This window comes from Pseudophryne corroboree, chromosome 5 (assembly GCF_028390025.1).
Source record: "Pseudophryne corroboree isolate aPseCor3 chromosome 5, aPseCor3.hap2, whole genome shotgun sequence".
NCBI lineage: Eukaryota > Metazoa > Chordata > Amphibia > Anura > Myobatrachidae > Pseudophryne > Pseudophryne corroboree.
The window spans coordinates 124,700,688-124,723,349 of NC_086448.1; the positions used below are offsets into that span (position 1 = coordinate 124,700,688).

The 22,662-nt window shown below is 45.7% G+C and overlaps 1 pseudogene; it reads right to left on the reverse strand.

Annotated features, from left to right (window-relative positions):
• Positions 1-18,154: 18,154 nt before the first annotated feature.
• LOC134930374 (5S ribosomal RNA) lies at positions 18,155-18,272 on the reverse strand (annotated as a pseudogene).
• Between the last annotated feature and the right edge of the window lie 4,390 nt (positions 18,273-22,662).

Below are 22,662 nucleotides of genomic sequence, written 5' to 3' on the forward strand. Positions count from 1 at the left end.
TCCCATGCCTTAGATAAAGTGCTCATTTTTGTTGGAAACCCGCTCTCTGAAACAGATTTGTCTCTGACTTGCTTGTTGCCTGTGCCATCTACTTGTTGTATACCTGTTTCCTGACCCTTATTTGTCCCAGCTTGGTTATTTCCTGTGCTATTTAGTTGTTGGGTGCCTGTTGCCTGACCTAGATTTGTGTCTAAACTGTTTATTGCTTAATCATTTAATTTGCTGGTTACCTGATGCCTTACCCAGATTGCCTTTGACCTGTTACTGACCAAACTCTGAATGTGCTGGATACCTACTTGTCTGTTTTGAATGGTATCTAACTTCCTACTGTTGGTGACATCAACCATGTTGTATAACAACTGCTTATTATCATAAGTTCAAGGATGATTACCCAGAAGCCATCTAAATCAGGTGAGAAATATATTTGCATTTGGTTGATTCCTGCCAGTTGGCATATTGCTGTGACACTCTGTTACTGGAATTCAATTTGTTAGTTTTAGAGTACAACTGTAGTATGCATGTGACAGAATCACCTAACCTCCATAGAAATGGATTCCTCAGAGGGTCAGAATCAGCATATAGAGGCTGCTTTAATTCAGGCTGTACAAGTTTACAAATTCAATTGACTGCTGTACAAAACAGGTAGAAAGAAATGCAAAGTTCTGGCAGCATCTGGCACTGAGCCTGCAGGTGTTCTATGGAACCAATAATACAGTTACCTGAAAAGTTTGATGAGAGTCGGGGACTATATAGTCAGTTTATTGCCTAATGTAATCTGTTTTTTCAGATGTGTTGAACAATTTACAGTACCTTAATAATGCTTTAAAAGTGGTGTTTATTTAACATTACTTAAAGGACAAGCTCTAGCCCATTCACACCATTTATAGAGAAACAAGGTTCTATCTTAAATTCTTAACCTTTGTTCTCTTCCGGCAGTGAGTTTAAGCAGTTTATCACATTTTGTTCCAGATTATCAAGATATATTTGTATTGATGCCATACTATGAATCTTCAATAAACTATTTATTTTGAAGAAGTCGTACTGACTATTTAATTGGGGGAACATGCACCAGAAAGGACATTGTTTGCATTTGGATTCTGTTGGAGAATTTTAGGAATTGTTTCTTCCTTTCAAGACAGTAAAAACCACCAATTGTTTGGACCTACAGTAATTCCCAAAGCAGTTAGGACGCTGGTCTGCATATTTCTATTCAGTTTTTACCTAATCAACTAGCCAAAATTAAGTGGGTTTGAACTAGAGATTGGAACCGCCCCCCTTGTTTTGGTTTTGGATCTGTATCTCCCTCGTGTTTTGGATCTGTATTTGGTTTTGCCAAAAACGGCCTTGTGTATTTTGGTTTTGGATCTGTATTTTTGTCAAAAAATCCTAAAAACACCTAAAATTACAGAATTTGGGCCTGTTTTTGTTCGTACAGTTTATTAATCTCAATAACATTCATTTCCAGTAATTTCCAGTCAATTTTGACCAACTCACAGCTCACAATATTGTTTTCATCCATTTTACGCCAAAGGATGCAGTGAGCTGGCTGGTTACTAACCGACACAGCAGTGGCACAAACACACAGAAGATTATAGCACAACGATGAAACACTGCCACACAGCAGTGCAGAAATGAAAAGTGGTGCAAGATGGAATTGTCTCTCAACCTTATGTTGGATATTAAAAAGGACCACCACAGTTTAAAAAACCAAGCACTTCAGTGACAGGGACTGACACTTTTGTGGCTGAAGTGTTTGCTTTGTTTTGTCTGCCACAAAACAATTTTATGAAAGGACTACCTCCGATTACTAATGAGGAGGTTGAGGATGAGAGTGTTAATTACATTATAATCTTGTACAATAAATCTCATGAACTCGATGCAAATGACATAATATGAAAGAGTTGCCTAGATGGCCAACGTGAGAAAAAAGGAGAAAAGATAAAATGACCTTTTTTGGGAGCACTCTTTTATAAATGATGAATAATATGTAATGAAAAATGTATAATTTCTTACCCAGTGTGGGTAAAAATATAAAACTTAACCTTTATTTAGTTCCTAATTAAAAATTCTCATAAATGATGAGCATCATGAATTAGTTTTTGAGTTTTATTAAAAACTAGAGATGAGCGGGTTCGGTTTCTCTGAATCCGAACCCGCCAGAACTTCATGTTTTTTTTCACGGGTCCGAGCGACTCGGATCTTCCCGCCTTGCTCGGTTAACCCGAGCGCGCCCGAACGTCATCATGACGCTGTCGGATTCTCGCGAGGCTCGGATTCTATCGCGAGACTCGGATTCTATATAAGGAGCCGCGCGTCGCCGCCATTTTCACACGTGCATTGAGATTGATAGGGAGAGGACGTGGCTGGCGTCCTCTCCGTTTAGAATTAGAATAGATTAGAGAGACACTTGATTTACTAATTTTGGGGAGCATTAGGAGTACTCAGTAGTGTACAGTGCAGAGTTTTGCTGATAGTGACCAGTGACCACCACTTTTATTTATAATCCGTTCTCTGCCTGAAAAAAGCGATACACAGCACACAGTGACTCAGTCACATACCATATCTGTGTGCACTGCTCAGGCTCAGGCCAGTGTGCTGCATCATCTATTATCTATATATAATATTATATATATCTGTCTGACTGCTCAGCTCACACAGCTTATAATTGTGGGGGAGACTGGGGAGCACTACTGCAGTGCCAGTTATAGGTTATAGCAGGAGCCAGGAGTACATAATATATTATATAGTGAGTGACCACCAGACACACAGTGCAGTTTATTTAATATATCCGTTCTCTGCCTGAAAAAAGCGATACACACAGTGACTCAGTCAGTCACATACCATATCTGTGTGCACTGCTCAGGCTCAGGCCAGTGTGCTGCATCATCTATATATATTATATATCTGTCTGACTGCTCAGCTCACACAGCTTATAATTGTGGGGGAGACTGGGGAGCACTACTGCAGTGCCAGTTATAGGTTATAGCAGGAGCCAGGAGTACATAATATTATATTAAAATTAAACAGTGCACACTTTTGCTGCAGGAGTGCCACTGCCAGTGTGACTAGTGACCAGTGACCTGACCACCAGTATATAATATTAGTAGAATACTATCTCTTTATCAACCAGTCTATATTAGCAGCAGACACAGTACAGTGCGGTAGTTCACGGCTGTGGCTACCTCTGTGTCGGCACTCGGCAGCCCGTCCATAATTGTATATACCACCTAACCGTGGTTTTTTTTTCTTTCTTTATACATACATACTAGTTACGAGTATACTATCTCTTTATCAACCAGTCTATATATTAGCAGCAGACACAGTACAGTGCGGTAGTTCACGGCTGTGGCTACCTCTGTGTCGGCACTCGGCAGCCCGTCCATAATTGTATATACCACCTAACCGTGGTTTTTTTTTCTTTCTTTATACATACATACTAGTTACGAGTATACTATCTCTTTATCAACCAGTCTATATATTAGCAGCAGACACAGTACAGTGCGGTAGTTCACGGCTGTGGCTACCTCTGTGTCGGCACTCGGCAGCCCGTCCATAATTGTATATACCACCTAACCGTGGTTTTTTTTTCTTTCTTTATACATACATACTAGTTACGAGTATACTATCTCTTTATCAACCAGTCTATATATTAGCAGCAGACACAGTACAGTGCGGTAGTTCACGGCTGTGGCTACCTCTGTGTCGGCACTCGGCAGCCCGTCCATAATTGTATATACCACCTAACCGTGGTTTTTTTTTCTTTCTTTATACATACATACTAGTTACGAGTATACTATCTCTTTATCAACCAGTCTATATATTAGCAGCAGACACAGTACAGTGCGGTAGTTCACGGCTGTGGCTACCTCTGTGTCGGCACTCGGCAGCCCGTCCATAATTGTATATACCACCTAACCGTGGTTTTTTTTTCTTTCTTTATACATACATACTAGTTACGAGTATACTATCTCTTTATCAACCAGTCTATATATTAGCAGCAGACACAGTACAGTGCGGTAGTTCACGGCTGTGGCTACCTCTGTGTCGGCACTCGGCAGCCCGTCCATAATTGTATATACCACCTAACCGTGGTTTTTTTTTCTTTCTTTATACATACATACTAGTTACGAGTATACTATCTCTTTATCAACCAGTCTATATATTAGCAGCAGACACAGTACAGTGCGGTAGTTCACGGCTGTGGCTACCTCTGTGTCGGCACTCGGCAGCCCGTCCATAATTGTATATACCACCTAACCGTGGTTTTTTTTTCTTTCTTTATACATACATACTAGTTACGAGTATACTATCTCTTTATCAACCAGTCTATATATTAGCAGCAGACACAGTACAGTGCGGTAGTTCACGGCTGTGGCTACCTCTGTGTCGGCACTCGGCAGCCCGTCCATAATTGTATATACCACCTAACCGTGGTTTTTTTTTCTTTCTTTATACATACATACTAGTTACGAGTATACTATCTCTTTATCAACCAGTCTATATATTAGCAGCAGACACAGTACAGTGCGGTAGTTCACGGCTGTGGCTACCTCTGTGTCGGCACTCGGCAGCCCGTCCATAATTGTATATACCACCTAACCGTGGTTTTTTTTTTCTTTCTTTATACATACATACTAGTTACGAGTATACTATCTCTTTATCAACCAGTCTATATTAGCAGCAGACACAGTACAGTGCGGTAGTTCACGGCTGTGGCTACCTCTGTGTCGGCACTCGGCAGCCCGTCCATAATTGTATATACCACCTAACCGTGGTTTTTTTTTCTTTCTTTATACATACATACTAGTTACGAGTATACTATCTCTTTATCAACCAATCTATATATTAGCAGCAGACACAGTACAGTGCGGTAGTTCACGGCTGTGGCTACCTCTGTGTCGGCACTCGGCAGCCCGTCCATAATTGTATATACCACCTAACCGTGGTTTTTTTTTCTTTCTTTATACATACATACTAGTTACGAGTATACTATCTCTTTATCAACCAGTCTATATATTAGCAGCAGACACAGTACAGTGCGGTAGTTCACGGCTGTGGCTACCTCTGTGTCGGCACTCGGCAGCCCGTCCATAATTGTATATACCACCTAACCGTGGTTTTTTTTTCTTTCTTTATACATACATACTAGTTACGAGTATACTATCTCTTTATCAACCAGTCTATATATTAGCAGCAGACACAGTACAGTGCGGTAGTTCACGGCTGTGGCTACCTCTGTGTCGGCACTCGGCAGCCCGTCCATAATTGTATATACCACCTAACCGTGGTTTTTTTTTCTTTCTTTATACATACATACTAGTTACGAGTATACTATCTCTTTATCAACCAGTCTATATATTAGCAGCAGACACAGTACAGTGCGGTAGTTCACGGCTGTGGCTACCTCTGTGTCGGCACTCGGCAGCCCGTCCATAATTGTATATACCACCTAACCGTGGTTTTTTTTTCTTTCTTTATACATACATACTAGTTACGAGTATACTATCTCTTTATCAACCAGTCTATATATTAGCAGCAGACACAGTACAGTGCGGTAGTTCACGGCTGTGGCTACCTCTGTGTCGGCACTCGGCAGCCCGTCCATAATTGTATATACCACCTAACCGTGGTTTTTTTTTCTTTCTTTATACATACATACTAGTTACGAGTATACTATCTCTTTATCAACCAGTCTATATATTAGCAGCAGACACAGTACAGTGCGGTAGTTCACGGCTGTGGCTACCTCTGTGTCGGCACTCGGCAGCCCGTCCATAATTGTATATACCACCTAACCGTGGTTTTTTTTTCTTTCTTTATACATACATACTAGTTACGAGTATACTATCTCTTTATCAACCAGTCTATATATTAGCAGCAGACACAGTACAGTGCGGTAGTTCACGGCTGTGGCTACCTCTGTGTCGGCACTCGGCAGCCCGTCCATAATTGTATATACCACCTAACCGTGGTTTTTTTTTCTTTCTTTATACATACATACTAGTTACGAGTATACTATCTCTTTATCAACCAGTCTATATATTAGCAGCAGACACAGTACAGTGCGGTAGTTCACGGCTGTGGCTACCTCTGTGTCGGCACTCGGCAGCCCGTCCATAATTGTATATACCACCTAACCGTGGTTTTTTTTTCTTTCTTTATACATACATACTAGTTACGAGTATACTATCTCTTTATCAACCAGTCTATATATTAGCAGCAGACACAGTACAGTGCGGTAGTTCACGGCTGTGGCTACCTCTGTGTCGGCACTCGGCAGCCCGTCCATAATTGTATATACCACCTAACCGTGGTTTTTTTTTCTTTCTTTATACATACATACTAGTTACGAGTATACTATCTCTTTATCAACCAGTCTATATATTAGCAGCAGACACAGTACAGTGCGGTAGTTCACGGCTGTGGCTACCTCTGTGTCGGCACTCGGCAGCCCGTCCATAATTGTATATACCACCTAACCGTGGTTTTTTTTTCTTTCTTTATACATACATACTAGTTCCGAGTATACTATCTCTTTATCAACCAGTCTATATTAGCAGCAGACACAGTACAGTGCGGTAGTTCACGGCTGTGGCTACCTCTGTGTCGGCACTCGGCAGCCCGTCCATAATTGTATACTAGTATCCAATCCATCCATCTCCATTGTTTACCTGAGGTGCCTTTTAGTTGTGCCTATTAAAATATGGAGAACAAAAATGTTGAGGTTCCAAAATTAGGGAAAGATCAAGATCCACTTCCACCTCGTGCTGAAGCTGCTGCCACTAGTCATGGCCGAGACGATGAAATGCCAGCAACGTCGTCTGCCAAGGCCGATGCCCAATGGCATAGTACAGAGCATGTCAAAACCAAAACACCAAATATCAGTAAAAAAAGGACTCCAAAAACTAAAATAAAATTGTCGGAGGAGAAGCGTAAACTTGCCAATATGCCATTTACCACACGGAGTGGCAAGGAACGGCTGAGGCCCTGGCCTATGTTCATGGCTAGTGGTTCAGCTTCACATGAGGATGGAAGCACTCAGCCTCTCGCTAGAAAACTGAAAAGACTCAAGCTGGCAAAAGCACCGCAAAGAACTGTGCGTTCTTTGAAATCCCAAATCCACAAGGAGAGTCCAATTGTGTCGGTTGCGATGCCTGACCTTCCCAACACTGGACGTGAAGAGCATGCGCCTTCCACCATTTGCACGCCCCCTGCAAGTGCTGGAAGGAGCACCCGCAGTCCAGTTCCTGATAGTCAGATTGAAGATGTCAGTGTTGAAGTACACCAGGATGAGGAGGATATGGGTGTTGCTGGCGCTGGGGAGGAAATTGACCAGGAGGATTCTGATGGTGAGGTGGTTTGTTTAAGTCAGGCACCCGGGGAGACACCTGTTGTCCGTGGGAGGAATATGGCCGTTGACATGCCAGGTGAAAATACCAAAAAAATCAGCTCTTCGGTGTGGAGGTATTTCACCAGAAATGCGGACAACAGGTGTCAAGCCGTGTGTTCCCTTTGTCAAGCTGTAATAAGTAGGGGTAAGGACGTTAACCACCTCGGAACATCCTCCCTTATACGTCACCTGCAGCGCATTCATAATAAGTCAGTGACAAGTTCAAAAACTTTGGGTGACAGCGGAAGCAGTCCACTGACCAGTAAATCCCTTCCTCTTGTAACCAAGCTCACGCAAACCACCCCACCAACTCCCTCAGTGTCAATTTCCTCCTTCCCCAGGAATGCCAATAGTCCTGCAGGCCATGTCACTGGCAATTCTGACGAGTCCTCTCCTGCCTGGGATTCCTCCGATGCATCCTTGCGTGTAACGCCTACTGCTGCTGGCGCTGCTGTTGTTGCCGCTGGGAGTCGATGGTCATCCCAGAGGGGAAGTCGTAAGCCCACTTGTACTACTTCCAGTAAGCAATTGACTGTTCAACAGTCCTTTGCGAGGAAGATGAAATATCACAGCAGTCATCCTACTGCAAAGCGGATAACTGAGTCCTTGACAACTATGTTGGTGTTAGACGTGCGTCCGGTATCCGCCGTTAGTTCACAGGGAACTAGACAATTTATTGAGGCAGTGTGCCCCCGTTACCAAATACCATCTAGGTTCCACTTCTCTAGGCAGGCGATACCGAGAATGTACACGGACGTCAGAAAAAGACTCACCAGTCTCCTAAAAAATGCAGTTGTACCCAATGTCCACTTAACCACGGACATGTGGACAAGTGGAGCAGGGCAGGGTCAGGACTATATGACTGTGACAGCCCACTGGGTAGATGTATGGACTCCCGCCGCAAGAACAGCAGCGGCGGCACCAGTAGCAGCATCTCGCAAACGCCAACTCTTTCCTAGGCAGGCTACGCTTTGTATCACCGCTTTCCAGAATACGCACACAGCTGAAAACCTCTTACGGCAACTGAGGAAGATCATCGCGGAATGGCTTACCCCAATTGGACTCTCCTGTGGAATTGTGGCATCGGACAACGCCAGCAATATTGTGTGTGCATTAAATCTGGGCCAATTCCAGCACGTCCCATGTTTTGCACATACCTTGAATTTGGTGGTGCAGAATTTTTTAAAAAACGACAGGGGCGTGCAAGAGATGCTGTCGGTGGCCAGAAGAATTGCGGGACACTTTCGGCGTACAGGCACCACGTACAGAAAACTGGAGCACCACCAAAAACTACTGAACCTGCCCTGCCATCATCTGAAGCAAGAAGTGGTAACGAGGTGGAATTCAACCCTCTATATGCTTCAGAGGTTGGAGGAGCAGCAAAAGGCCATTCAAGCCTATACAATTGAGCACGATATAGTAGGTGGAATGCACCTGTCTCAAGTGCAGTGGAGAATGATTTCAACGTTGTGCAAGGTTCTGATGCCCTTTGAACTTGCCACACGTGAAGTCAGTTCAGACACTGCCAGCCTGAGTCAGGTCATTCCCCTCATCAGGCTTTTGCAGAAGAAGCTGGAGGCATTGAAGAAGGAGCTAAAAGGGAGCGATTCCGCTAGGCATGTGGGACTTGTGGATGCAGCCCTTAATTCGCTTAACAAGGATTCACGGGTGGCCAATCTGTTGAAATCAGAGCACTACATTTTGGCCACCGTGCTCGATCCTAGATTTAAAGCCTACCTTGGATCTCTCTTTCCGGCAGACACAGGTCTGCTGGGGTTGAAAGACCTGCTGGTGACAAAATTGTCAAGTCAAGCGGAACGCGACCTGTCAACATCTCCTCCTTCACATTCTCCCGCAACTGGGGGTGCGAGGAAAAGGCTCAGAATTCCGAGCCCACCCGCTGGCGGTGATGCAGGGCAGTCTGGAGCGACTGCTGATGCTGACATCTGGTCCGGACTGAAGGACCTGACAACGATTACGGACATGTCGTCTACTGTCACTGCATATGATTCTCTCAACATTGATAGAATGGTGGAGGATTATATGAGTGACCGCATCCAAGTAGGCACGTCACACAGTCCGTACTTATACTGGCAGGAAAAAGAGGCAATTTGGAGGCCCTTGCACAAACTGGCTTTATTCTACCTAAGTTGCCCTCCCACAAGTGTGTACTCCGAAAGAGTGTTTAGTGCCGCCGCTCACCTTGTCAGCAATCGGCGTACGAGGTTACATCCAGAAAATGTGGAGAAGATGATGTTCATTAAAATGAATTATAATCAATTCCTCCGCGGAGACATTGACCAGCAGCAATTGCCTCCACAAAGTACACAGGGAGCTGAGATGGTGGATTCCAGTGGGGACGAATTGATAATCTGTGAGGAGGGGGATGTACACGGTGATATATCGGAGGGTGAAGATGAGGTGGACATCTTGCCTCTGTAGAGCCAGTTTGTGCAAGGAGAGATTAATTGCTTCTTTTTTGGGGGGGGTCCAAACCAACCCGTCATATCAGTCACAGTCGTGTGGCAGACCCTGTCACTGAAATGATGGGTTGGTTAAAGTGTGCATGTCCTGTTTTGTTTATACAACATAAGGGTGGGTGGGAGGGCCCAAGGACAATTCCATCTTGCACCTCTTTTTTCTTTTCTTTTTCTTTGCATCATGTGCTGATTGGGGAGGGTTTTTTTGGAAGGGACATCCTGCGTGACACTGCAGTGCCACTCCTAGATGGGCCCGGTGTTTGTGTCGGCCACTAGGGTCGCTAATCTTACTCACACAGTCAGCTACCTCATTGCGCCTCTTTTTTTCTTTGCGTCATGTGCTGTTTGGGGAGGGTTTTTTGGAAGGGACATCCTGCGTGACACTGCAGTGCCACTCCTAGATGGGCCCGGTGTTTGTGTCGGCCACTAGGGTCGCTAATCTTACTCACACAGCTACCTCATTGCGCCTCTTTTTTTCTTTGCGTCATGTGCTGTTTGGGGAGGGTTTTTTGGAAGGGACATCCTGCGTGACACTGCAGTGCCACTCCTAGATGGGCCCGGTGTTTGTGTCGGCCACTAGGGTCGCTAATCTTACTCACACAGCTACCTCATTGCGCCTCTTTTTTTCTTTGCGTCATGTGCTGTTTGGGGAGGGTTTTTTGGAAGGGACATCCTGCGTGACACTGCAGTGCCACTCCTAGATGGGCCCGGTGTTTGTGTCGGCCACTAGGGTCGCTAATCTTACTCACACAGCTACCTCATTGCGCCTCTTTTTTTCTTTGCGTCATGTGCTGTTTGGGGAGGGTTTTTTGGAAGGGACATCCTGCGTGACACTGCAGTGCCACTCCTAGATGGGCCTGGTGTTTGTGTCGGCCACTAGGGTCGCTAATCTTACTCACACAGCTACCTCATTGCGCCTCTTTTTTTCTTTGCGTCATGTGCTGTTTGGGGAGGGTTTTTTGGAAGGGCCATCCTGCGTGACACTGCAGTGCCACTCCTAGATGGGCCCGGTGTTTGTGTCGGCCACTAGGGTCGCTAATCTTACTCACACAGCTACCTCATTGCGCCTCTTTTTTTCTTTGCGTCATGTGCTGTTTGGGGAGGGTTTTTTGGAAGGGCCATCCTGCGTGACACTGCAGTGCCACTCCTAGATGGGCCCGGTGTTTGTGTCGGCCACTAGGGTCGCTAATCTTACTCACACAGCTACCTCATTGCGCCTCTTTTTTTCTTTGCGTCATGTGCTGTTTGGGGAGGGTTTTTTGGAAGGGACATCCTGCGTGACACTGCAGTGCCACTCCTAGATGGGCCCGGTGTTTGTGTCGGCCACTAGGGTCGCTAATCTTACTCACACAGCTACCTCATTGCGCCTCTTTTTTTCTTTGCGTCATGTGCTGTTTGGGGAGGGTTTTTTGGAAGGGACATCCTGCGTGACACTGCAGTGCCACTCCTAGATGGGCCCGGTGTTTGTGTCGGCCACTAGGGTCGCTTATCTTACTCACACAGCGACCTCGGTGCAAATTTTAGGACTAAAAATAATATTGTGAGGTGTGAGGTATTCAGAATAGACTGAAAATGAGTGTAAATTATGGTTTTTGAGGTTAATAATACTTTGGGATCAAAATGACCCCCAAATTCTATGATTTAAGCTGTTTTTTAGTGTTTTTTGAAAAAACACCCGAATCCAAAACACACCCGAATCCGACAAAAAAATTCGGTGAGGTTTTGCCAAAACGCGTTCGAACCCAAAACACGGCCGCGGAACCGAACCCAAAACCAAAACACAAAACCCGAAAAATTTCAGGCGCTCATCTCTATTAAAAACTTGATTGCTTTTGTAACAAATAAGGTTCAAGATATGAAAAGGGTGAAAATATTAAAAAGATGTTATACGGACTCCTTAAAAATAAATTGAAGGTATCCTAATGGTCACTGAAAAGTTAGGATGTCATTTATGTTCATTGACAAGTTATAACATTGTAGCATTGGTACTGTAGTTGACAAGCTGTAGCATTTATGATGGAAAAAATAAGATTTTACTTACCGATAAATCTATTTCTCGTAGTCCGTAGTGGATGCTGGGACTCCGTAAGGACCATGGGGAATAGAGGCTCCGCAGGAGACAGGGCACAAGAATAAAAGCTTTAGGATCAGGTGGTGTGCACTGGCTCCTCCCCCTATGACCCTCCTCCAAGCCTCAGTTAGGATACTGTGCCCGGACGAGCGTACATAATAAGGAAGGATATTGAATCCCGGGTAAGACTCATACCAGCCACACCAATCACACCGTACAACTTGTGATCTGTACCCAGTTAACAGTATGATAAAACGAAAAGGAGCCTCTGAAAAGATGGCTCACAACAATAATAACCCGACTTTTTGTAACAATAACTATATACAAGTATTGCAGACAATCCGCACTTGGGATGGGCGCCCAGCATCCACTACGGACTACGAGAAATAGATTTATCGGTAAGTAAAATCTTATTTTCTCTGACGTCCTAGTGGATGCTGGGACTCCGTAAGGACCATGGGGATTATACCAAAGCTCCCAAACGGGCGGGAGAGTGCGGATGACTCTGCAGCACCGAATGAGAGAACTCCAGGTCCTCCTCAGCCAGGGTATCAAATTTGTAGAATTTTGCAAACGTGTTTGCCCCTGACCAAGTAGCTGCTCGGCAAAGTTGTAAAGCCGAGACCCCTCGGGCAGCCGCCCAAGATGAGCCCACTTTCCTTGTGGAATGGGCTTTTACCGATTTTGGCTGTGGCAGGCACGCCACAGAATGTGCAAGCTGAATTGAACTACAAATCCAACGAGCAATCGTCTGCTTAGAAGCAGGAGCACCCAGCTTGTTGGGTGCATACAGGATAAACAGCGAGTCAAATTTTCTGACTCCAGCCGTCCTGGAAACATATATTTTCAGAGCCCTGACAACGTCAAGCAACTTGGAGTCCTCCAAGTCCCTAGTAGCCGCAGGTACCACAATAGGTTGGTTCATGTGAAATTCAGAAACCACCTTAGGTAGAAATTGAGGACGAGTCCTCAATTCTGCCCTGTCAGAATGAAAAATTAAGTAAGGACTTTTATATGATAAAGCCGCCAATTCTGACACACGCCTGGCTGAAGCCAGGGCTAACAGTATCGTCACCTTCCATGTGAGATATTTGAAGTCCACAGTGGTGAGTGGTTCAAACCAATGTGACTTTAGAAAACTCAACACAACATTGAGATCCCAAGGTGCCACTGGAGGCACAAAAGGAGGCTGTATATGCAGTACCCCTTTTACAAATGTCTGAACTTCAGGCATTGAAGCCAGTTCTTTCTGGAAGAAAATCGACAGGGCCGAAATTTGAACCTTAATGGACCCTAATTTTAGGCCCATAGATAGTCCTGTTTGCAGGAAATGGAGGAAACGACCCAGTTGAAATTCCTCTGTAGGGGCCTTCTTGGCCTCACACCACGCAACATATTTTCGCCAAATGCGGTGATAATGTTTTGCGGTTACGTCCTTCCTGGCCTTGACCAGGGTAGGGATGACTTCATCTGGAATGCCTTTTTCCCTCAGGATCCGGCGTTCAACCGCCATGCTGTCAAACGCAGCCGCGGTAAGTCTTGGAACAGACAAGGCCCCTGCTGGAGCAGGTCCTTTCTCAGAGGTAGAGGCCACGGTTCGTCCGTGAGCATCTCTTGAAGTTCCGGGTACCAAGTCCTTCTTGGCCAATCCGGAGCCACGAGTATAGTTCTTACTCCTCTCCTTCTTATGATTCTCAGTACCTTTGGTATGAGAGGCAGAGGAGGGAACACATACACTGACTGGTACACCCACGGCGTTACCAGGGCGTCCACCGCTATTGCCTGAGGGTCCCTTGACCTGGCGCAATATCTGTCTAGTTTTTTGTTTAGACGGGACGCCATCATGTCCACCTTTGGTTCTTCCCAACGGTTTACTATCAGGTGGAAGACTTCTGGGTGAAGTCCCCACTCTCCCGGGTGGAGGTCGTGTCTGCTGAGGAAGTCTGTTTCCCAGTTGTCCACTCCCGGAATGAACACTGCTGACAGTGCTATCACATGATTTTCCGCCCCGCGAAGAATCCTTGCAGCTTCTGCCATTGCCCTCCTGCTTCTCGTGCCGCCCTGTCTGTTTACGTGGGCGACTGACGTGATGTTGTCCGATTGGATCAATACCGCCTGACCCTGAAGCAGGGGTTTCGCTTGACTTAGGGCATTGTAAATGGCCCTTAGTTCCAGAATGTTTATATGAAGAGATGCTTCCATGCTTGACCACAAGCCCTGGAAATTTCTTCCCTGTGTGACTGCTCCCCAGCCTCTCAGGCTTGCATCCGTGGTCACCAGGATCCAATCCTGAATGCCAAAACTGCGGCCCTCTAGTAGATGAGCACTCTGCAGCCACCACAGAAGAGACACCCTTGTCCTTGGCGACAGGGTTATCCGCTGATGCATCTGAAGATGCGATCCGGACCATTTGTTTAGCAGATCCCACTGAAAAGTTCTTGCATGGAATCTTCCGAATGGAATCGCTTCGTAAGAAGCCACCATTTTTCCCAGGACCCTCGTGCACTGATGCACTGACACCTGGCCTGGTTTTAGGAGGTTCCTGACTAGCTCGGATAACTCCCTGGCCTTCTCCTCCGGGAGAAACACCTTTTTCTGGACTGTGTCCAGAATCATTCCTAGGAACAGTAGACGTGTCGTAGGAATCAGCTGCGATTTTGGAATATTTAGGATCCACCCGTGCTGACGTAACACTACCTGAGATAGTGCTACTCCGACTTCTAACTGTTCCCTGGACCTTGCCCTTATCAGGAGATCGTCCAAGTAAGGGATAATTAAGATGCCTTTTCTTCGAAGAAGAATCATCATTTCGGCCATTACCTTGGTAAAGACCCGAGGTGCCGTGGACAACCCAAACGGCAGCGTCTGAAACTGATAATGACAGTTTTGTACTACAAACCTGAGGTACCCTTGGTGAGACGGGTAGATTGGGACGTGGAGATAAGCATCCTTGATGTCCAGAGACACCATATAGTCCCCTTCTTCCAGGTTTGCTATCACCGCTCTGAGTGATTCCATCTTGAATTTGAACCTCTTTATGTAAGTGTTCAAGGATTTCAGATTTAAAATAGGTCTCACCGAGCCGTCCGGCTTCGGTACCACAAACAGCGTGGAATAATACCCCTTTCCCTGTTGTAGGAGGGGTACCTTGATTATCACCTGCTGGGAATACAGCTTGTGAATGGCTTCCAAAACTGCCTCCCTGTCGGAGGGAGACTTTGGTAGAGCAGACTTCAGGAACCGGCGAGGGGGAAACGCCTCGAATTCCAGTTTGCACCCCTGCGATACTACCTGTAGAATCCAGGGGTCCACTTGCGAGTGAGCCCACTGCGCGTTGAAATTCTTGAGACGGGCCCCCACCATGTCTGAGTCTGCTTGTAAAGCCCCAGCGTCATGCTGAAGACTTGGCAGAAGCAGGGGAGGGCTTCTGCTCTTGGGAAGCGGCTGCATGGTGCAGTCTTTTTCCCCTTCCTCTGCCCCGGGGCAGGAAGGAATGGCCTTTAGCTCGCTTGTACTTATGGGAACGAAAGGACTGAGTTTGAAAAGACGTTGTCTTTTTCTGCTGATGTGAAGTGACCTGGGGTAAAAAGGTGGATTTTCCAGCCGTTGCCGTGGCCACCAGGTCCGATAGACCAGCCCCAAATAACTCCTCCCCTTTATACGGCAATACTTCCATATGTCGTTTTGAATCCGCATCGCCTGACCACTGTCGCGTCCATAACGCTCTTCTGGCAGAAATGGACATAGCACTTACTCTTGATGCCAGGGTGCAGATATCCCTCTGTGCATCACGCATATATAGTAATGCATCCTTCAAATGCTCTATAGTTAGCAGTATATTGTCCCTATCCAGGGTATCAATATTTTCAGTCAGGGAATCCGACCACGCGACTCCAGCACTGCACATCCAGGCTGAAGCGATTGCTGGTCGCAGTATAACACCAGTATGTGTGTATATACTTTTAAGAATATTTTCCAGCCTTCTATCTGCTGGTTCCTTGAGGGTGGCCGTATCAGGAGACGGTAACGCTACTTGTTTAGATAAATGTGTGAGCGCCTTATCTACCCTAGGGGGTGTTTCCCAACGCGTCCTAACCTCTGACGGGAAAGGATATAGTGCCAATAATTTTTTAGAAATTAGCAGTTTTTTGTCGGGGGAAACCCACGCTTTATCACACACCTCATTTAACTCATCTGACTCAGGGAAAACTATTGGTAGTTTTTTCACACCCCACATAATACCCTTCTTTGTGGTACTTGTAGTGTCAGAAATGTTCAATGCCTCCTTCATTGCCGTGATCATGTAACGTGTGGCCCTACTGGACATTACATTTGTCTCCTCACCGTCGACACTAGACTCAGTATCTGTGTCCGGGTCTGTGTCGACCCACTGAGGTAACGGGCGTTTTAGGGCCCCTGACGGTGTCTGAGACGCCTGGACAGGCACTAATTGATTTGCCGGCTGTCTCATGTCATCAACCGTTTTTTGCAAAGTGCTGACATTATCACTTAATTCTTTAAATACGATCATCCAGTCAGGTGTCGACACCCTAGGGGGTGACATCACTAACCCAGGCAATTGCTCCGCCTCCACATCATTTTCCTCCTCATACATGTCGACACACACGTACCGACACACAGCACACACACCGGGAATGCTCTGATAGAGGACAGGACCCCACAAGCCCTTTGGAGAGACAGAGGGAGAGTCTGCCAGCACACACCAAGCGCTATATATATATACAGGGATAACCTTATATAAGTGTTATTCCCTTATAGCTGCTGTTTATATAATTTTTAGCTGCCAATAGTGCCCCCCCTTCTCTTTTTTACCCTGATTCTGTAGCAAGTCTGCAGGGGAGAGTCAGGGAGCCGTCCTTCCAGCGGAGCTGTGAGGGAAAATGGCGCTTGTGTGCTGAGGAGATAGGCTCCGCCCCTTCACGACGTCCTTATCTCCCGCTCTTTTCTGTAATAATGGCAGGGGTTGAAATACATCCATATAGCCCAAGAGCTATATGTGATGTATTCTTTTGCCAACCTAAGGTATCATCTGTTATATTGCGTCTCAGGGCGCTCCCCCCCAGCGCCCTGCACCCTCAGTGACCGGAGTGTGAAGTGTGCTGAGAGCAATGGCGCACAGCTGCGGTGCTGTGCGCTACCTTAGTCTGAAGACAGGATCGTCTTCTGCCGCCGATTTCACCGGACCTCTTCGCTCTTCTGGCTCTGTAAGGGGGCCGGCGGCGCGGCTCCGGGACCCATCCAGGCTGAACCTGTGATCGTCCCTCTGGAGCTAATGTCCAGTAGCCTAAGAAACCCGATCCACTCTGCACGCAGGTGAGTCCGTTTCTTCTCCCCTTAGTCCCACGATGCAGTGAGCCTGTTGCCAGCAGGACTCACTGAAAATAAAAAACCTAAAATAAACTTTTATTCTAAGCAGCTCAGGTGAGCCACCTAGCCTGCACCCTTCTCGTTCGGGCACAAAAATCTAACTGGGGCTTGGAGGAGGGTCATAGGGGGAGGAGCCAGTGCACACCACCTGATCCTAAAGCTTTTATTCTTGTGCCCTGTCTCCTGCGGAGCCGCTATTCCCCATGGTCCTTACGGAGTCCCAGCATCCACTAGGACGTCAGAGAAAGGGGGGGGACCTAGACTGCACATCCTATTACTATAGATATTAAGAGGTGCTATCATGCTGAGGCTTCTAATACTATGCTGGAGGAAGAGAGATGCAGATGCACACTGATAGTAAAAAATAATTTAAATAAAACCTCACAATTAACATGGAGTATAATTGAAGTTCTTAGCACACATTTGCGCAAATATGTGGGCCCATGTACCGTGGCCAGGTGAATTCATCACATGGGTCCCTAACATTCCTAACACTATAACATTCTATAAATTTATTCAGGACTTACCTCTAAATAGGGCCTTATCAATGTGTGATCTGAAATGCAGGAACCCAGCTAATTAAAACACCTGAAGGTTAATGGGAGGAGTGCCAATACCAGAGGAAGGAAGCCTTGTCTTCCAGTGTACAATATACTGTATACACAAGTATAGTGGAAAAAGGGGGGACCTGGACTATACATCCTATTACTAAAGATATCAAGAGGTGCTATAATGCTGAGGCTTCTAATACTATGCTGGAGGAAGATGGAGCCACAGAGAAAATCTGTGACACAAAAGTGAAGAATGACAGTTTCCTGGGAAAATTGCCCGCAGTACCTAGTATTCCCTGGTGGTCTCCCATCCAAGTACTGACCAGGCCTCACCTGCTTAGCTTCCGAGATCAGACAAGATCAGGCGTATTAAGGATATTATGGCCGTGGGCAGTTAGTTCAGGAATAAAAAAGAAAAAAAGGGGAGAAAACACTTCTACGTTCTGTACTTGACCGGGGTGAGGCTCAAAAGAACCAGTCTCATGTCTTTCCAGATGAGAAAGTGTAGAAAGTGACACTTACGTTTTCTGTTGTGATAGTAAATTTTATCCAGGAAAAGCATAATGCTTGAACCCAGAGCTACTATCAACCAGATGAGAGAGTGTCAAAGATGAGAACACTTCTGCTTTCTGTATGTGATCTACCGGGAGAAGCAAATTGCTTGAGCCAGAATGTCAACCAGAATGGAGAGTGTTGCAAAAGAAAGAGGGAAATATGGTGTGGAGGATACTCAGAGTGTTGGTTGTGTAGAAAGGCTCATCAAGCATATATATACTCCTGTTAGTGCTACACGCAGTTGTGCGCCAAAGCACATAGCTGCCAAGCATGGATTAAGACAACTGTTTGGCTTGACACCGTTAAATGCTGAAATCTTGATCTGATGAGCAGTAATTGATTACCATAATGGAAATTCAGAAATGTCCGAGTTCTGTATAAACAAATATAACAATGCTCTGATCATAACTAACCAATTACCGAGCAGTGTCAGTACTGCACATGAAAGCAGAGCACTCTTCTGTATAAATAAGTGTGATGATGCTGTGTTAATAATTAACCAAGTACCAAGCAGTATCAGTGCTGCACAGAGAAAAACGGAGCACAATGCCTAATAAACAAATATACTGATGCTCTGTTAATTACCAAATTAAATCAGTGCCACACACAAAAACAGAGCGCAATACTGTAAAGACAAGTTTAAAATTAACCAAACAGTGTGGGTACTGCACACGAAGATAGAGCATTATGTTGTATAAACAAATATAATATCGCTCTGTTAATAATTAACCAATTTGCCGAGCAGTATCAGTGGTGTACACATAAACAGAACACAATGCTGTATAAACAATTAGTGCTGCACACAAGAACAGAGCACAATGCTGTCAAGACAAATATATATATATATATATATATATATATATATATATAGTGATGCTCTGTTAATAATCAATTACTGAACAGTGTCAGTGCAGCACACAAAAATAGAGCAAAATGTTGTAAAGACAAGTATGAAAATGCTCAGTTAGTAATTAACCAAATAGTGTGGGTACTGCACACCAGTGACGTGCGGTGTGGTGAGGCAGAGCCTTTCCTGTCATACTTACATTTAAACCAGAGTTTTGACTGAATAAAGTATATGAAAAATACTAATAATTTGTTTGAAATTTCTTCGTTGCATTATTCTAATAATTTTTATAGCCCAAACTCTGGAGTAAAAAGTCTATGGCAGGTGAGGCAGTGCCTCACCTGCTTATCTTTTCTGCACATCTCTGATCAACACTCACCAAATTTCCAGGAGTTTATACTGCTGCACCTGTGAATAATGCCCAGGTGTACCCTTTGGCTCATATATTGCATGGAATTCTGGCTCTGGGGTTAGCCAGTGCCTCCTGAGCCATTTAGCTCACCACACGTCCCTGCTGCACACAAAGACATAGCATAATATAATATTGCTCTGTTAATAATTAACCAATTTGCCGAGCAGTATCAGTGCTGTACACATAAACAGAACACAATGCTGTATAAACAATCAGTGCAGCACACAAGAACAGAGCACAATGCTGTAAAGACATATATATACTGTATATAGTGATGCTCTGTTAATAATTAATTACTGAACAGTGTCAGTGCCGCACACAAAAATAGAGCACAATGTTGTAAAGACAAGTATGAAAATGCTCAGTTACTGGTATGAACCACAAGCAGTGGTTCATTCCGGTTTGCTCTCTGTTCATGAATTTTATGTTATAGTTCTGTTTGCATGCCAGGATTTCTCTTCTACTTGTTTAGAAGACTCTTGTTGGCCGCCGGTGGTGAGTCTGTGTAACTGCAGCCTCTTTTCTATGTGTTAAGCCTCACTTGTCAGATATTTGGTCATTATGTGGTGACTCTATGTACTGCAGTCTGGCTCTTGTCTTTACCTGCCAGTATTTTGGCCATTACTTTGTGCCTGGCATCCAGCCATCCTGATTGGGGCATGCTTCCCTTATTACCCAGCTAGCCCTGCAGTCCAGTGCTAGTGATAGAAGTTTGTTATGATACCTGTATGTTCCTGGTTAGTTTCATGTCCAGTATTGCATCTGTGTCCAGGTCCTGTCTGATAGTGGAATCCTGTATTGGTGCTATTATTTTCCTTGTGGTATCCAGCTGGAATCCTGTGTACTCAGTTCTGACAGAATCCGGAGTTCATTACTCTCCACCTGCATTCCTACCATCAGTGAGAACCTGTCAGCTTCCTGTGGAGCTGTGTCCTGCCCATGGATTGTTCCTGTGCAGCCAGTTTATCCTGTATCCTGAGTCCTGGTGTTCGGAGCCTGATCATTGGAATTTTTATCCAGCCTTCCAGTCCTGTATCTGCAGCCTTGGGGTTCCTGTTCCTTCTGCGTGCACCTTTACCAGTGTCGTGAGTAGCGGCTCTGCCGCACCTTACAGCTGTGGCCGTATTTATTCTTACTTTCTGGCTTTTGTGTTTCTCTGTGGAGGTTTCCACTATTGCTGTCCTCGCCGAATTACGACGGTGTCGTGTTTGGTGTTCGGGCAGCATTACCTTGGTTACAGTTTTGTTAGCGGCCGTGCCGCACATATACTAGTTTATTGTTTTTTTAGTAGTTTCCCCCGATTTTCTTGTGTGTCTGTCTTAGTTTTCCCCTTGTTCTCTCTCTGTCTTGGTTAACGCCTTGTCACCTACTAAGACCGGGGGGCATCGGAGTCAGGAAGACATAATCCGCCCGTCAAACGCGGCTGCTGTGGGCCCAAGAAACCATAGTCTCGAAGGCACTGACCGACCACTTGGGAGAGACAATGGAGTCAGAATTCCCATTAGGTATTGCTGCGTATCACAGTTCTGTCGCAGCTTCACGCATCTGTACCCGGAACTCTTCTGTTGCCACCCAATCTCCAGGGTTCCGGGTACTTAGAACATAATAGTGTCACCAGCCATACAACAAAAAAGAAACAACGCTAAATGGAGTAGTTTTTTCTTTTTTGGATGAGTCCAGTGTCTAGTCCAGTTCAGTGTTTGGTTCAGTCGAGTGTCTAGTGTTCGGTTTAGTTTAGTGTCCAGTGTTCGGTTCAGTCCAGCCTTGTCTTGTCTAGTTCAGAATCCAGTCCAGCCTTGTCCAGTTCAGAGTCCAGTCCAGCCTTGTCTAGTTCAGAATCCAGTCCAGCCTTATCTTGTCTAGTTCAGAATCCAGTCCAGCCTTGTCTTGTCTAGTTCAGAATCCAGTCCAGCCTTGTCTAGTTCAGAATCCAGTCCAGCCTTGTCTAGTTCAGAATCCAGTCCAGCCTTGTCTAGTTCAGAATCCAGTCCAGCCTTGTCTTGTCTAGTTCAGAATCCAGTCCAGCCTTGTCTTGTTCAGAATCCAGTCCAGCCTTGTCTGTCTAGCCTGAAATCCTCCTGTGCCAACTATACAAGCCCTGCAGGCAACTTTCAGCCCTGAACTCTGCTTTCAATGCCTTGAAACCTGAGCGGCTGGAAGTTTTGCAGCAATCCTTAAAGCAACTGCAAAACCTTCTGACCAAAATTTTGCTTATCTTACCTGAATTTGATGAGAGTTCAACTATCTCTAAAGAGACTCTTGCTCACAATATTGTGACAAGAGAATCCTCAGATTTGGTTGGAGAGAAAAGGTTTAAAAGTTTCCTGCGGCCCATGCTTTCAGAGGAGGAGCATCAGCATCACAGAAACTTGAATTTATGCCTATATTGTGGGGGTTTAGGCCACTATCTGCAGACCTGTGAGTTGCGCAAGCCAAATGTGGTAACAAGTCCTGCTTTCTGGCCAAGTTGAGTCAGGATTCAAGACCTACTCCTGTCTCTACTGTGACAGAGGTACTTGTCACGAAACCCACACTAAAAAGGACTCTGTCCTATAATTGGGGTCCTTGGTCTAGGTAACCCCATTATAGATTCAGGAATCAAAGGAGAATGTTTCTCTCATCTCTTGACTTTCCTGTTGAATCAGAGTTGCAAACCCCAGTAGTGGAATCTCAGAGTCCTGAAGCGGTGCCCGATGCCCAGGGTCTAGGAGCGGTGCCCGATGCTCGGGGGTCCTGTAGCGGTGCCCGGTGCTTGGGGTCCTGGAGCGGTGCCCGATGCTTGGGGTCCTGGAGCGGAGCCCAATGCTCGGGGGTCCTGGAGCGGTGCCCGATGCTCGGGGGTCCTGGAGCGGTGCCCGATGCACGGGGGTCCTGGAGCGGTGCCCGATGCTCGGGGGTCCTGGAGCGGTGCCCGATGCTCGGGGGTCCTGGAGCGGTGCCCGATGCTCGGGGTCTAAGAGGGGCATCG